At 42.2% G+C, this 7,476-nt stretch overlaps 1 pseudogene; it reads right to left on the reverse strand.

Moving 5' to 3' along the window:
* Window positions 1-3,583: 3,583 nt before the first annotated feature.
* Window positions 3,584-3,756, reverse strand: LOC121484193 (annotated as a pseudogene).
* Between the last annotated feature and the right edge of the window lie 3,720 nt (window positions 3,757-7,476).

The following is a 7,476-nucleotide window of genomic DNA, read 5'->3' on the forward strand; positions in this document are numbered from 1 at the left end:
CCCACTCTCTCTGTCAAATAAACAGTTTTTAAAAAGAAATATTAAAAATAAATCAAGAAGCCCTCTGTTAGATGTCTAGACTGAACAATACCCTAGTTATGAGGAATCACTGGCAAGTAAGAGAAGACTTGTCTCAGGAGATAAGGGCATCCCCAAGTGCATCATCCAACCCAATCGTAAGGAGTGTGGGGTCATCCATTATTTCCACAAGTCTATAGTTAACATCATGGAGTCGGGGGTGCTCTGGATTTTTCTTTTAAGATTTTATTTATTTATTTGAGAGAGTGAGTGAGTGAGAAAGCATAAGGAGGGAGAGGAGAAGAGGAAGAGGGAGAAGCAGGATCCCCACTGAGCAGGGAGCTTGACATGGGGCTCAAATCCAGGACCCTGGGATCGTGACCTGAGCCAAAGACAGACACTTAACTGACTGAATCACCCAGGCACCCCTGTGCTCTGGCTTTTAAGGAGCAATTTTGTCATCCCAGCTACACAGAACTGGTCAAGTTGATACTTGGGTTATACAATGATTGGGGAATCAATCCCATTTTCCAGCTGTTGAAAATCATATACCTATGAGATCTGTCATTATTCCCATAGAATAGCAAGCATGAAGATTGTCTATACATGAGCTCTTGTGTCGATTTCTCTGAAATTTACCTCAAGTTGTCTAGCTTAGGCAAACAGCAAACATTCAAAGACAATCAAAACTAGAGTTTAACATCTACAAAGGTGGGTTATTGAAAGAATTTTTCTCTCTGAAATCACCCTTATTTCCAGAAACGGACAAATGAAGACTAATTGGTTTTTAAATAAGTTCAATTTTAACAAACTTCACCTAATTATTTACATAAGTCCATCAAGAATAGTGATCAGTCATATAGATCTTTTAAAATCTGGTTTGCTGGAACTTTTTTTTTTTTTTTAAGATTTTACTTATTTATTCATGAGAGCACAGAAGGAGAGAGGCAGAGACTTAGGCAAAGAGAGAAGCAGGCTTCCTGCCAGGAGCCTGATGTGGGACTCCATCCCAGAACTCCCAAGATCTTGCCCTGAGCCCAAGGCAGTCATTCAACCGCTGAGCCACCCAGGCGTCCCTGGTGGAACTTCCTATAAGGAATTTAGATTGAACTTTTAGTAGCGTCTCTAGGCCAGAAACCAAGCCAAGTACTTGCCATCAGACATGACTGCAATACCTGTAGATTGAGGTGCATTCCTCCTTACAAGGTTCCCAAAGTATCCTGAGGTTCTTGCACCTGCCTCTCCTGGTAAGGCTTGCTGCTGAGAACTCTGTAAGCAAGGTATTAGGCCAACATGTCCAAGGGGCTCATTGGTTACATGTTTCATAATGTCAGTCTTAATACCTGAAAGCTCTTTGGTCATATCTGAGTCTATGCATGTCTCTTCTCAAATATGATATTCCTTGGTAAAATAACCAATGTTTTCAATAGTATCCTGTTACAAGAAGAACAGATTCTTTTCCTTTTTCTTTCTTTCTTTCTTTCTTTCTTTCTTTCTTTCTTTCTTTCTTTCTTTTTTTAGAGAGAGAGAGTGTGAGTATGGAGGGGTAGAGGGAGAACAAAAGGGAGAATCCCAAGCAGGCTCCATGCCTAGCAGAGTCCAGTGCAGGGCTTGATCTCACCACCCTGAGATCATGACCTAAGTTGAAACCAAGAGTCATATGCTTAACCAACTGAGTCACCAAGAACAGATTCTTTTTTTTTTTTTAATTTTTATTTATTTATTTATTTATGATAGTCACACAGAGAGGCAGAGACATAGACAGAGGGAGAAGCAGGCTCCGTGCACCGGGAGCCCGACGTGGGATTCGATCCAGGGTCTCCAGGATCGCGCCCTGGGCCAAAGGCAGGCGCTAAACCGCTGCGCCACCCAGGGATCCCCCAAGAACAGATTCTTATTGAACTTATGCAAACGACTATGATTGCCATGACAGAACATTCACTAAGGCTTTTTGAATTTCTGAGGGTTCCAGTACAGAGAAAAGCTAAATGCTTCCATTTGTTCACAAATGAATACTTTATCACATTTCTGAAAGGCATAGCTACCTTAAAAGAAAGTTTTTTTTCTTTTTTTTAAAGAAAGTTTTCTTAATCTGAAAGAGCAAACATTAGATTATCAGCAACATTTCAAGCAAGAGTCATAAAACCTATAATCATTTTTCCCAATTCATTTAGTCCCATGTTACTAATTCTTCAGTTGTTTTTTTTTTTTTTTTAATTTTTATTTATTTACGATAGTCACAGAGAGAGGGGCAGAGACACAGGCAGAGGGAGAAGCAGGCTCCATGCACCGGGAGCCCGACGTGGGACTCGATCCCGGGTCTCCAGGATCAGGCCCTGGGCCAAAGGCAGGCGCCAAACCGCTGCGCCACCCAGGGATCCCCTAATTCTTCAGTTTGAATGCAGTTTTAGTTCTGGAAATTTGTGCCCATTTCAGTTTTATGATCTTAAAGATATCAAATACCTATATTTGTACGAAAAGTCCTTTTAGTGAATCTCCTTGAAGATTAAACTCACTTTACATGAGAATAAGTGCTATCATAAATGACAAAAACTCAGAAATGGACATAGTTAGGGATCTGATAAGAGGTCATTATGATGCATTTGACAAGCAAATTTGATTATTTCTTAATTTTTTTTAAAAGATCTTATTTACTCATTCATGAGAAACACAGAGAGGAGAGAGAGAGGCAGAGACACAGGCAGAAGGAGAAGCGGACTCCACGCAGGGAGCCCCACTTGGGACTCCATCCTGGGTCTCCAAGATCACGCCCTGCCCAAATTTGGTTATTTCTGTGACATATAACACTTCAATACTCGGAATATCGAGTGATGACCTTATACCAGAATGTAATATACCAAATAAACAAGTCTAATTAGTCAAAGAAATTTCACATATGATCTAATTTCACTTCACGTATGATCTTGGGGAAGTGGGCAGCCCCGGTGGCGCAGCGGTCTAGCGCCTCCTGCAGCCCAGGGCCTGATCCTGGAGACCGAGGATTGAGTCCCACATCGGGCTCCCGGCATGGAGCCTGCTTCTCCCTCTGCCTGTGTCTGTGTGTGTGTGTGTGTGTGTGTGTGTGTGTGATGAGTAAATAAAATAAAAAAAAATATTGGGGAAGTTTGTTATTACCTTAGAAAATTTTAAAGCATATGCCTAACTAGGATTATAGATCATCAAAGACCTGATAAAAGCAAAATATAGAAACTGATTTTTCTGGGCAAAGAAAAGAGAAAATAACTTCGTTTACATCTTTTTATCAAGAACAGATCAACAATTCATCAAACTTGTATTCTTTTAATATAATGAATTTGTTTTTATTTCTCTCCTAATTTTTAAAATGGAACATTCTATAATTCAGTCACAGCCTTGGGACACCTGGGTGGCTCAGCAGTTGAGCATCTGCCTTTAGCTCAGGGCATGATCCCGGGTCCTAGGATCAAGTCCTGCATGGGCTCCCTGTCAGGAGTCTGCTTCTCCCTCTGCCTATGTCTCTGCCTCTCTCTCTCTGTCTTTCTTGAGTAAATAAATAAAATCTTTAAAAAAAATTCAGTCACTGCCTTTACTTCCAGGTGACTTCTTCATTGGATCTTAATTTCCTTTTAAACAACAAACTTTTGTTCTGGAAGGCAGTTAGTTTTTCATCATTCTGTCTAGATAACATCCAAGGACAAATCCCACAGGCACAAGTATAGGTACCCAGTGGTCACAAACAATCTGAATTAAGTTCATCATGAATGAGTTTAGTCATTGGTTAATGTTTTAGTCTATCATCTACAGCTGGAATTCTCAAACTTGACTGCACATCAAAAGCATCTGGGGAACCTTTATCAAAATAGGGACTCAGAAAAAAAAAAAGAAAAAAAAAAGGGACTCGGGGCAGCCTGGGTGGCTCAGTGGTTTAGCACGGCCTTCAGCCCAGGGTGTGATCCTGGGGGGGGGGGGGGGGGGTGGTGTGAGGATCGAGTCCCGTATTGGGCTCCCTGCATGGAGCCTGCTTCTCCCTCTGCCTATGTCTCTGCATCTCTCTCTGTGTCTCTCAGGAATAAACAAATAAAATCTTCTAAAAAATAGAAATAAATAAAATCCATTCATTTCAACCTTAGTCCATCATGACCACCCATAAAATTCCTTTCCAAAGATTTCCCTTCACAAACCTTCAGCAATTTTCTTTTGCATTCACATTTTGTCTGAAGCCATTTCTCTCCAAGCAGCCAGTCTCACTTAGGACAAAATTACCTTGTATTCCCATTCCTTGTGTCCTTCTTACACATACAGAGTTGCTTCCCTTATTTCCATCAGTCTTAATTCCACTTAGTGAATTTTAACTATTAGAAACCTTAATCTCCAGTGGAAACTAAGTAGTATTCAACCATGAACTATTACACCAGAATCCGTTGGATGGCAAATTTATGAATACATTTAAGCACAAAACCTGATTTCCACCCAGATATCCTTAGCTTCTTAGCAATAAGAAGTCAAAAGCAGATAAACCTCCTTCAGTAATCAATACTTTAGTATTTTGTCTTTTTTGGAAGAGACCTAGATGTCCAACGAATTTAATCCAATCTATCATCCAAGCAAAACCTCCAAGTTTCAGGTTACCAAAGACTTTGAAAGGTATCTTAACAATTACCCATGAAAACTGAGTTAGACAAAATTAACCATCTTTTTAAGTCACCTTTTTGCTAACAAACTGCAACAGAAATAACATAAGCCTATTTGACCTTCAGTAATCCCTGGTAGAATAAAAATTTTATATTTAATGCTGATAATTCTAAAGACATGTCTCTCTTTTTTAAAAGCTTTTATTTATTTATTCATGAGAGACACACAGAGAGAGGCAGAGACATAGGCAGAAGAAGAAGCAGGCTCCTTGCAAGGAACCTGATGCAGGACTTGATTCCAGGACCCCAGGATCACAACCAGAGCCGAAGGCAGACACTCAACTGCTGAACCACCGAGGCATCCCTAAAGACATGTCTTTTAATTAAACCGACAAACAAATTAGATTTATTTATGTTTAAAGATTGTATTTATTTATTCATGAGATACACAGAGGGAGAGAGAGGCAGAGACACAGGCAGAGGGAGAAGCTGGCTCCATTCAGGGAGCCTGATGTGGTACTCGACCCCAGGACTCCAGGATCACGCCCTGGGCCGAGGGCAGGCGCCAAACCACTGAGCCACCCAGGGATCCCCAACAAATTAGATTTAAATATCAAAATTAAGTTCCACCTGGGTCCACTTTAAAAGTTGATCAATTTGCTTCCCATTGTCACTTTTTACCTGGATCACCAGTTAGGAAATCTGATGTGGGTGGTGTAAGTCCAGGGAAGAAGTGCTCTTCACTCCTTGGCAGCAAAGAGAGGAGGAAGAGCCAATGTTCTGGAGGCATAGAGGATGGTATAACAGCTACTTATGCAGGTCAGCCCCAAAGTGGGGCAGAAACAGGAGGAGAGGAAGGGGAGGCACAAGAGGTGGGGTGTCACCAGAAGGCAGAGAAAGAGGGTTCCTGGTTCTAAACCTTGTCAGCTCTGACAGATGAGTAGATGCCATGTTTTTTTCCCACCAAAGTAGAAATATGTAGTCCGTCTCAGGCCAGAGAAGACAGGGAACTTCCGCAAAACAGAGTTTGGGCAGCTACTTGGAAATATTCCTTAAAGTGCTTGTCGCGGGGCAGCCCCGGTGGCGCAGCAGTTTAACGCCGCCTGCAGCCCAGGGTGTGATTCTGGAGACTGGGGATCGAGTCCCACATCAGGCTCCCTGCATGGAGCCTGCTTCTCCCTCTGCCTGTGTCTCTGCCTCTCCCTCTCTCTGTGTCTCTAATGAATGAATGAATGAATGAATGAATGAATAAATAAATAATAAAGTCCTTGTCTCAAAGTAGACTAACTACAGTTGAATCCAATAATAGTATTAACCTGGGAAATGAGGGAGAAGCCTCCAACTGTATTAGAAGGAGGAACTGTGAGAGAGCCAGTGTCGTCTTTATTGTGGATGGCCTGTGTCTCCTCCAGCAACGTGGGTTCTACCAGGAGGCTGCCTAGATGATTATTACCAATATGTCTGGATGGAGTTTACGGTCTGGTGAAGTGAAGTGACCAAACATGTTCTACAAGATGGCTTAGGTCCAGGTGGCTGATTTAAAGCCCTGAAGGCCTGGACTTATGGTCCTTATCCATTTACTCTCTTTCCTGTAGAAGAGATATAACTGACAGATACTACTGAGGCCATGGAGTTTTACAGGAGATCAGTCCTTTCTTAAATTTTGCAATCCAAACTATTCCTGGGTTAAAAGGTGTTCCAAGGGAGAGTCCTTGAGAACTGAAGAAGAGAGAAGGTCCAATATCAAAAATCCCCCCTAACTCCTCAGTGGCGTCCCACACAGGATACATCAGAGGTTCCCTGTGTCAAAACCAACCAGAGGCATCCTCGAACAAAATGGCTATTTATCAGGGATGTTGGCATCACCTCCCCTATTTCCCCATTGTATCTTAGGCTACAGATAGGTGCCTGATAGGAATTTTTATTGAAATCTGTTTAAATTTATTCATATACTTGAAAACAAGAAAAAGAACAGCAAAACAGATAGGTGCCTGGTTCACGGACTGAAATACCATGCCATGCCATGAAGGCTGTGTGGTTGCCTTTCATGAAGGCTGTGCTGTGCCATGAAGAACCTGCCATTTCTTTCTTAAAGATTTTATTTATTTATTCATGAAAGACACACACAGGGAGAGAGAGGCAGAGACTCAGGCAGAAGGAGAAGCAGGCTCATGCAGGGACCACAACGTGGGACTTGATCCTAGGTTTCCAGGATCACACCCTGGGCTGACGGCTGCGCTAAACCACTGAGCCACCTGGGCTGCCCGAATCTGCCATTTCTTTTTTTCTTTTCTTTTCTTTCTTTTTTTTTTTTTTTAATTTTATGATAGTCACAGAGAGAGAGGCAGAGAGAGATAGGCAGAGGGAGAAGCAGGCTCCATGCACCAGGAGCCCGATGTGGGATTCAATCCCGGGTCTCCAAGATCGCGCCCTGGGCCAAAGGCAGGCGCCAAACCGCTGCGCCACCCAGGGATCCCTGCCATTTCTAATCCATGGTAAATACTAGGAAAGTTTTACAAGGGAGAATTACACAATTTTGTAGTTTAAGTAGTTAGTAGAGGACATTGTGAGAAAACAGTAAAGATAGAAATCCATCATGATCTAAGTGACCTTGCAATACATGAAGTCTTTACAGCCAACTTCTGGAGGAAATGGTCCTGGTTGGGTTTTAATTCAATCAGGTACTGGTCTTGGCTGGTTTTGAGTGGAGGTCTTATAGCCAAAAGTTGCTAGACCAAAGATGCAAAAAGGATCACATTTGATGAACGAGAAGGAAACCTAACACAGGACTCTTAAGTTTGGCAGCCATGCTAGTCACTTAGGTGGGCTCTTCCTGTGCCCAAGGAAG

This window comes from Vulpes lagopus, chromosome 2, assembly GCF_018345385.1.
Source record: "Vulpes lagopus strain Blue_001 chromosome 2, ASM1834538v1, whole genome shotgun sequence".
In the NCBI taxonomy this organism is placed as follows: Eukaryota; Metazoa; Chordata; class Mammalia; order Carnivora; family Canidae; genus Vulpes; species Vulpes lagopus.